Consider the following 10,256-nt stretch of genomic DNA (forward strand, 5'->3'; position numbering starts at 1 on the left):
TGGTGGCCGTGCGGTTCTAGGCACTACAGTTTGGAACCGCGGGACCGCTACGGTCGCAGGTTCGAATCCTGCCTCGGGCATGGATGTGTGTGATGTCCTTAGGTTAGTTAGGTTTAAGTAGTTCTAAGTTCTAGAGGACTGATGACCTCAGATGTTAAGTCCCATAGTGCTGAGAGCCATTTTTTTGCCCATTTATAGTTTTTTATGACTAATTACGTCTACTCGTGAATTCCTGTAAAGTACAGAAGGCGTTGTTAAGGAGAAAGCTGTTTAATCTACGCCTGAAAAAACATTTCTTCTATCTGTCAAACATTTTACTGCCATGGGCAGAATGTTAAAGAGTAGCGCTGCACATTTCACCCCTTTCTGTGACAAAGTTAGATTCATTAAAGAACAACTAAAATCATTTCACCTTTTAATGTTGTACTCGTGATAATTTGTGTTATTCTCATACTTATATGGGTTGTTGATTGTAGGTTTAATGACTGAATGAATGTACAGTGACACTGTGATTAACAATCCCATCTGCTTGAACCGATATCAGCAAGATGTACATGTGAGAACGCTCATAATTCTAATTGCTTTCGTTTGTGCAATGAATACTTTTCGCCTACGTGAAGAGTTACCTAACAACACGTACCCATAGGACATCTGTGAATGAAAATAAGCAAAACATGTATACTTACTGATTTCTGTAACCCCAGGGTTGGCAATTATTCTAATGGTAAAAGTAGCCGAACTCTAACATTGGAACAGGTCCATTGTATGGTTTTCGCAGTTTAAGTTTAGTCTGGCTGTTATTAACGTCAGACAAATGGTGCTGGATGACACAAAATGTTTAAAAGTAGTCCATTACTTGCTCTCTGATGGCATGCGGAGATGTGAAAGAGTTACGATGTGCTTGGCGCACAGTATGACAATCGTTCCCTGTGGTGGTTTGACGTGGTTGGTCTGAACCTTGGTTATAGATGCCCTCACATTCCCATGCAGACCAACATCATGCCATTGACAAATACGAAAGCTCACAAATCTGGATAGCGCACGATGCGACCAGTTGGCCAAATGGAGACCCACAATTAGGTCCGTTTCAGACTCTTTCAGTGCTGATAACACTGACTCGTATGAGTGCGCAGCATCTTCGTCTACATTGATCACTTAACATCTGACGCTGTACACCCCTCTTATTTTCCCTACCAGGGCTGGTAGCAACACTAAATGGTCTTTAGTGTCCCTTCTAACTGTCAGAGAGCATGACTCCAGTTATTTACATACCGGTCAATGCTGTGTACGTATATGTAGCTGCATTGACGTCCGACCACGTCTTCTGCGTGCTTCACTTTTTTTTGTCTGGCGGCTTATTTTGGCTGGTAATATGACCACCGACCAGGCCAGGCGATAGCAGCGTCTCCTGGTGACGAATGACTTAGTCAGACACATGCACGGTGCATGTGATATCAGTGAGCGTGCTGTCCGTGTGTAGAATGGGGAAGGGGCGCTATCTGTCTGACAAAGGGAGGCCACGACGTTCGGATCACAGATTTACCTCAAACTTTGTACACCTTTAGTCGGCCATTAAGGCAAATAACGTGCAAGTAGTAATGTGCATTAATCTGTCAATTCCAAGAAAATAGCAAGAGAATTTTTACGCCTCTATTATGCGTCATATGTATCTACGAGTAATTGTCTGGGTACTGATTTTACAACCGACTTGCGGCAATCAGTAGCCCTTAATAGTAGGGGCTTATTACGCCGGATCCGAGAAGAGCTCTGTGACCATCGACACCGGACCCTGAACATGCTGCAAAGGACCAGTTTTGCTAATGTTTATGTCGCGTCGCGAATCTCGCATGAGGCTCAGACATTCCCCATCCCACCGTCTAGGCTAGACGCATGGTGGCTGCATTGGGTTCCTTTGTGAGTCAACGCCTGTTACTTAAAGTCAGCTATGAGTCCCTCACCGTCCCTAAGGACAAAGGAGACCTCACTCTCTGTCACGGCCACCATCAATCAATAGCCCTTTTTGTAAGCACGCGTGTCATGACGTGGCGACGCATTCCGACATGCCTCAGCAGCCTCCTGATGAGGGCCCTTACCTCGAGCTCACTTATTGCCCCAGTGCCGCTGACCGACTTCCCAGCGCCCTTTTTCCACTTGAGCTATTTATTTCTTGAATATAGCTACATCAGACCCGAGCTTGTCCCACCACGTCTACCGACGGCCAGGATAGTGTATGCCTTGCTGCAATCGCTGCTTCCGCCGCATGTGGTCCGCCAGATGGTGGCGTTCATCAGACGCACGACTCCCGACAGCATCAGCGCGCAAATGATTTTCTTCCAGGATATAGACTATTTTCCTCATACAAAGACCTACCCAGTGACCTGGATTCGCGGGCACGCAGTCCATTACCTGTTTGGTGGTGGTGACACATCAGCCCTCAATTTCTGGCAATATCTTAATGACAGGCATTGTGCAGTAGTCAAGAAGCCAAAGTAACAACAATATTTCTCGAACTTACTCTCGTAACTGGATCATCCATGCAAAGAGCAGCTGACATATGACCCTTCTACCATTTTACAGATACGATTCCCTCAACGGATATCCGTACACACTTCCGAGAAGAGGTACATCGAAGATCTATTGATGTGTCGCCATTACGAGGGATTTTCTTTCCCGTGATGTCGAACGCGATCGCCAGTTTTTGCGAGGATGTGCTTGTGTGACGGAGATGAATTCATTTATGATAAAATAATTTAAAAAAAATTAATTAATTTAAAAAGTAGCTTCCATGTTTCCTCCTTTCAACGCCTGAAGTGGTGGAGCTTTTGTTTTCTGGCTTCTTCTTAAATATTTAGGGCAAGAGTGACGGTGGCATTAGCTTTCCCTTTTTTGTAGTTTTAGGTAATTTCACGAACGGGAGGATTAAAAAAAAGTGGTTAGCGTTCAAGCTGCGTAAGACGAACGTTTAGGAGGCGACAGTTCGACTCCGGTGCACTTAATTTTTAATCTATACTATCTGAAGAAAGATAAATTTTTCAAAATGTCAAGAAGGTGTGTTTTCTCTTAGATACTCTGAATATTCCTTGTATACGCGGGAAAACTGCATTCATTCGATGTAGTAGATGCCATTTGAAATTGTGTTTCATGTCTGTATGACAAATAGCATCGTGCAACGTATGATATCGAGAGCATATCAGACGACTAATTGTACATTACTCTTTTTTCCTGGCATACTTGACTTACTGTGTAACTGAATAACATCATTTGCATCATTATTTATCGAGGTTTGACTTGCACTTTCCAAACCTGTCCCTCGTCCTTGAAAATTTAATCAAAAATAGTAAATAGACAAATAACACGTGAAATTCATTACAACCTTCATGAAAATGCACGTGGTTTTTTTCATTATATTACCTCTCAAATGTCGTATAAGTTACATAATGTGACCAGTGACGGAAAACTAAAGATTGAAAAACAAGTGTTAGCAGGACTCGATCCTTAGGCTCATCCACGCTATGCGCGAACGCTAACCACTTTTCTTTCCTCATTTTGTTCGTTATCGTTCGTTGTATTTGCTCGGGCCGGACGTCCCATGACAGCCATTGTAGTTCATCGTTGAGCCAATCACTCAGTTTGTTGAGCTAGGTATTGAGCAACCGTGCCGACTATCCACTTGATCACAAAGACTTCTTATGGTTAGCACCTTCGCACAGGTACATCAGTTACGAAGTTGACGCGTAAAACTTCTCTTACCGATTTTCTCGGAATCGCCAGAGTAGAGCATCTTACTATCCGCACATTATATGGTTTTAATGGCCTGGGCTAAAGGTGTACAAATTTTGAAGTAAATCCATGATCGCCGGCCGTTGTGGCCGAACGGTTCTAGGCGCTACAGTCCGGAACCGTGCTGCTGCTACGGTCGCAGGTTCGAATCCTGCCTCGGGCATGGATGTGTGTGATGTCCTTAGGTTAGTTAGGTTTAAGTAGTTCTACGTTCTAGGGGACTGATGACCTCAGATGTTAAGTCCCATAGTGCTCAGAGCCATTTGAAATCCATGATCCCAACTTCGTGGCCTCCCCTTCTGAGTTAGACCGACGGCAGACTGTGATGCCCCGGAGGCTCTGCACGAGCATTTCGGTAACTGCAGGATTTGCCCAGTGTTCGAGGAGTGCCGTGGTGAGTGTCTTCAGCACGTGCGGAAACCAAAGTGAGACCACGTCCGGGTTAGGCGGCCACCCCTAATTACAGATGTCGGACGTCGTAGGCTGGGCAGATTGGTGAAACAGGACAGGGGGCGAACTGTGGCAGAACTAACGTCAGACGCTATTGCTGGGCAGCGTACAAGCGTTTCTGAACGCAGAGCACCGAACGCTCCTAACAGTTGGCCTTCGTAGCCGACGACCCATGCATGTGCCAATGTTAACACAATGTTAACACCATGATATCGGCAACTACGAGTGAAATGGGCTTGTGACCATCGGTACTGGTCTTGTGGCGTAACAAGCTCGCTACGCCACACTGAGAAGGAAGCCGAAAGGCACGCGTACACACACGCCGACTGGCGTCAAGTCTGGAACAGGATACGTATTGAATACTATAAAGAAAATACGTAGCTTTGGAATATACTTAACTTTTAATCAATCCTTGTGATACATCTCTCTTGACTATACAAATGAGACTCGTAAGATACATGCATTGTGACAATTGGCGCCTTGCTAAGTCGTAGCCATTAACTTAGCTGAAGGCTATTCTAACTGTCTCTCGGCAAATGAGAGCAAAGGCTTCGTCAGTATAGTCGCTAGCAACGTCGTCGTACAACTGGGGCGAGTTCTCGTACGTCTCTCGAGACCTGCCGTGTGGTGGCGCTCGGTCTGCGATCACACAGTGGCGACACGCGGGTCCGACATGTACTAATGGACCGCGGCCGATTTAAGCTACCACCTAGCAAGTGTGGTGTCTGGCAGTGACACCACAACTGGACGTTGGCGCAGCGGCAGAGCGTTATATGCTCTGATGAGTCCCGACACCTTCATCATGCCGGTGGGAAGGTGCAAGTCCGTCATCTTCCTTGACACCTGTACTGCGGAACAGAGACAAGCTGGCAGTGGCTCCATTGTGCTCTGGGGAACACTCAGCTGGGCGTCCATCGGTCCAGTGCAGCTATTGCAATTCACCATGACAGCCAAGGAGTATCGTACGCTGGTTGCAGACCACGCACACCCCTTCATAACGACCAAGTTTCCCGACGGCAGGGGCATTTTTCAACAAGATAATGCGTCATGTCACAAGGCCAGGAGTGTTCGGAATGGTTCGAGGAATAGAGTGGCAAATTCCAATTGATGTGCTGCCCCTGCCCCCCACCCTCCCCCCCCCACCCCGCCGGCCAGAGTGGCCGAGCGGTTCTGGGCGCTTCAGTCTGGAACCGCGCGACCGCTACGGTCGCAGGTTCGAATCCTGCCTCGAGCGTGGATGTGTGTGATGTCCTTAGGATAGTTAGGTTTACGTAGTTCTAAGTTCTAGGAGACTGATGACCTCCGCTGTTTAGTCCCATAGTGCTCAGAGCCATTTGAACCATTTGAACCTGCCCCCCCCCCCCCCCCCGCCCCTCCAATCACAAGAGCTGAACCCGATAGAAGACATCTGAGATGTGACTGAATGTGACGTCAGAGCTCATCGCGGCACCCCCGAAATTTACTTGTGCAGATGTGGTGCCAGCTCTGGGGAGCCAGCTCCCTCCTGCGACTTCCCAAGGCCTCATTGCTTCGATGCCACGACGCGTCGCCGCTGTTATCCGTGCCAAAGGTGGACATACCTGCTATTGGACAGGTGGTCATAATGCTCTGGGTTGGGTCGATTTGGGGGAAGAGACGAAACAGCGAGGTCATCGGTCTCATCGAATGAGGGAAGGATGGGGAAGGAAGTCGGCCGTGCCCTGTCGAAGGAACCATGCCAGAATTTGCCTGAAGTGATTTAGGAAAATCACGGAAAACCTAAATCAGGATGGCCGGACGTGGGATTGAACCGTCGTCCTCTCGAATTCGAATCCAGTCATAATGTTCTGGCCGATCACTGTATTTCAATTTACAAAAATCAGGAAGTGAAGTGTCTCCTGAACATTAGGTGCTCTCGGTGTTTCAATGAGAAGTGATAGACACAGAAAAAAGCTTGTTCCGGAGGGGACGAAAATTGGCAACAGGTAAAATTAATCATACATAAAATAACACTCCTCTCCGTCTCAAGTAAGGTAGCCGGCCGTAATTACAGACTTTCTTGCGAGCGGTGCTAGCGCTCTAAGTGAAAGGTATTGCGGTATAAATGCTCTCCCGGAGCCAGCTGTGGCGGCGAGCCGTGTAATTCTGGCTGTCCCGTGCTTTCAGCACGGCACTTAGCGCGCGCGACACTCGTGTCGGCTGTAGACGGGCGCTGGCGGCCGGCCGTCGTCTGCGGTCTTTATACGGGCCCGTTGGGTGGGCACGTAATTGTCGCTCAGCCGGCCACAGGGCCGCCGGCCGCGGCTTGATTTAAATGTGATCCGCGCGAATAAAACACCCCTGCGAGGCCGCGGCGGCGCTGATTGCTTTATGGCCCACTTAGGCGCTTAATTCTAATGGATTATGCGCTGTAATGGATTAAATAAATATCGGCATAAAGCAGACCGACGACCTGCCTGCAGCGCTTGCCGGACAGAGTTTTTAGGGTGTGTCTGCTCCGCGTGGCAGCTACCAAAGTCGGTAAGACTGCATAACACAGTGATTCCATCGCGCTGCGATATTCTGGAATACTTGCAGGCCATCCACATTTGTCGCAGTGGAATTTTTTATACGTTGATTGGGACTGACCCTTCCATCACCAGTGTGGCGTACACCGACGAGCCAAAATATTATGACCGCCTGTTTAACGGCGTGTTTGTCCAACTTTGGAACGCAGTGCAGCAGCGATTCTGCGTCGGAAAGGTACAGCGAGTCCTTGGCTGTTTTCTGGATGTTTATGGCACCAGATATACGCACAGCTCACGCGCTCCCCGTAAATTACGGCCCGGTGGTTTGTGACCGCGGAGTTGGCGCCAAAAACTATTCCAGACGTGTTCAATCCGATTCAGATCAGGCGAATCAATGTGAGCTTACTGGCGAGCTCGTCAAGCCAGTGTAGCACGACTCTAAGATCGAGTGACGGTCAGCTATCCTGCTGGAAGATACCATTGCTAGATGACGGTTGGATTTTTGTGTAAAAGTGGCCCTGTAAACCTGTCATCAATAAATCGTAGCTATCAAATCAAACAAGAATTACCATTAGAAGTGTCTACAGGGCAATTCTCGACGTTTCTATGTCATAAATAGCGTATGTGAGTACTTTCTTGTTTCATTAAAAAAAGTGGCTATTTAAAAGTTTAATTTACACATCAGAATTGGAGGATCGAATAGTTTGTATGAGCTCTTATTATATTATTTTTTGTACAGATTGCCTGAGGATGCACCGATAAGTGGTGCGAAACCGGTCGCAGATTTAATAAAAATCATTCATACAGCCAGTGCGGAATTTTCTTTGAAAAAATGTCGAAGTTTGGCCGTGGTTGCCCGCCCTACAAAACAACATATTAGAAGTGTACTTTAAAACATCTGGCAATATCAAATGATTACCTTGACACGTACGGTTAAAAGGTCACGGGTCTGATTCCAACAATTACATCCCAGCAGGTAACAATAATAATCGTGAAATCGTGCCGTGCTTACTGAAAGATAGAGAGCGCTACAGCAGCGTATGCGTTTGCATCTATGGCCGGCACTGAAAGCATATTGTTCGTAAAAATCTGCTACTAGGTCTTCAGAGTGAAGCTTGAAAATTGCTGAAACTTAGTAGTAATGATTTGACTTTATGTGCAGGTGGAGGCTGAAGTGGCCGTAAAATCAGTGAGGGCAGTATACATATTATCTGCACCTGCATCGCAGTTCAGTCCGACATAGAAGTCTAGAACGAGGAGGACACCTCAACCGCATGGATACATCACCGCATCACTGATTCAGTGCAACGGTGGGTTGGTGCACTTATTCTTACTAAAAGACCACATTTTGAACATTTCACTTCGGAAAGTGTTTCATACTTCGCTGATACGTTCTTTTGGTGTTATTTTCCGTGATTAATGTGTTGAAGAGTTGTGGGAACAGAGCCCTAACATGGTAATGAAGCGCTTCTGGACCTCTTCTCTGTGTGAGCAAAGTTTCCTTTAAGTTTGGCCATACCTTTTCTTACACCCTACATATCAGCTGCGGTTGCTGTAGAGTCTTAGCGGAAGGGTTGCCGATCAACCGTAGTCAAGCCATGTTCGACCATGACAGGTCAGTTGGAATCCAAGAGACACTGAAAGCCACCGTCCTTCGAAGAAGGCTATTACTTCGCTCGCTTAATGCAGCGTGGTATCATTCAGCTGATTATTGGTGTCGTCACAGACTGAACGCAACGATGGGGAAAGAAATGAGCCATGTGCTTTTACTAACTGTCGAGACATTTGCCGTGAATAATTTGGGGAAAAACTAAATCCGGATGGCCTTGTGGGGTTATGAACCCAGCTCCTCACGAAGCAGAATCGCGTGTGCTAATAACTCTGCAGACACGCTTGCTGGTTGTGATTCGGATGACCCTCAACAGTGAGCAATCATGATCGTGTGTTCTATTGCAATGGTATCCGTGCTTGGCATTCATGCTGCAATATTACGTTCACCATGGTAGCGTCCAGTAGATATGCAGCCGTCACTATCTTTACGCAAACCCCCCTCCATCCCCACCTGCTCCCTCCCCCCCCCCCCCCCCCCCGCGATACGCATGCCCTATATGGTGCTGATCCCATAGTAACAAATCTGTGAGTACAGCTATAAATAATACATGCTGCATAGTTACAGGACGACAACTGCCCACTCACTTGGAGGAGCTGTATTACCTCCTCCAGACATTCGACGAGAAGCATGAGCCAGAAAAGAGTAGACGAAAGCAACACTATCTGAGGTTCACCTACTGATCAGTTACCAGTGACACGAAGAATTTCCTTAAGACTAGTGAGACATTCTGAGTACCTCCCCAACAAATGACACTATAAATGTAGTATGTTAAAATCCAGTATCTTAAATTTCAGATGATAACTGAAGAAGATCAAACAGAAGACTACAGTACCTGGAACTCACGCAGCCAAATCTGTTTTGGTATCACAGGAAGCAAAACTAATTTCCCGATCTCTGAGTGGATTTCGTGGCGGCACAGATCGATACCACCCGACTGGGGTCCCACAGTTGGCAACGGTACTGCAAGTTTCTGTCAGACGCTGATACCAGTCATACAGGATCCGGCGGACCCAATGGAGCACACCCGCAGAGCCACGCCTCCAGTGGCTCCGTACCACGAGCCCCCTCTGCCGGTGCAATATCGGTTGGTCGGCGGCAACCACACAGTCCATTCGCAACGAGGCGTTGCCCGGTCACAAAAGAGACGCCACCGAGACGCTGCATAGTCGCGGCCAAGTCACTATCGCTCGTGCATTAATTGAGAGAGACTCGCCCTACAATGCTCGTTTTCCTGTTGTATTAGGTGGGCATTACCGCTGAACGTTCATTTGTAAAGAGTCTTGGTATTATTTCATACACGACGGTAAGGAGAGGCTGGCTACGTAGTGCTGCAGCAATTGTCGTCTTAGGAAACCTGGATAGAAGCAGAAATGATTAGCGAGCAAGTAAATCCAGTAAACAGAAGCTTCTCTTGTCTGGTAGCACGTAAATACAGTAAACAGAAGCTTCTCGTGTCTGGTAGCTACCAGACCAGGAAGCTCTGTTTACTATATTTACTTGCTCGCTAATCATTTCTGCAGGCAACGGCCTTGCCGCAGTGGATACACCGGTTCCCGTGAGATCACCGAAGTTAAGCGCTGTCGGACGTGGTCGGCACTTGGATGGGGGACCATCCAGGCCGCCATGTGCTGTTGCCATTTTTCGGGGTGCACTCAGCCTCGTGGTGCCAATTGAGGAGCTACTCGACCGAATAGTAGTGGCTTCGGTCAAGAATACCATCATAACGACAAGGAGAGCGGTGTGCTGACACCACGTCCCTCCTATCCACATCCTCCACTGAGGATGACACGGCGGTCGGGTGGTCCCGGTAGGCCACTCGTGGCCTGAAGACGAAGTGCTAATCATTTCTGCACCTGTCCAGGTTCCCTACGACGACAACTGCTGCACCACTCCGTAGCCCGCCTCTCCTTTCTGTCGTGTATGAAGTA

The 10,256-nt window shown here is 47.7% G+C and overlaps 1 pseudogene; it reads left to right on the forward strand.

The window, feature by feature from the left end:
• The first annotated feature begins 9,847 nt into the window (after positions 1-9,847).
• On the forward strand, positions 9,848-9,965 carry LOC126210679 (5S ribosomal RNA; annotated as a pseudogene).
• The last annotated feature ends 291 nt before the right edge of the window (positions 9,966-10,256 follow it).

This window comes from Schistocerca nitens, chromosome 1, assembly GCF_023898315.1.
Source record: "Schistocerca nitens isolate TAMUIC-IGC-003100 chromosome 1, iqSchNite1.1, whole genome shotgun sequence".
Taxonomy (NCBI): Eukaryota; Metazoa; Arthropoda; class Insecta; order Orthoptera; family Acrididae; genus Schistocerca; species Schistocerca nitens.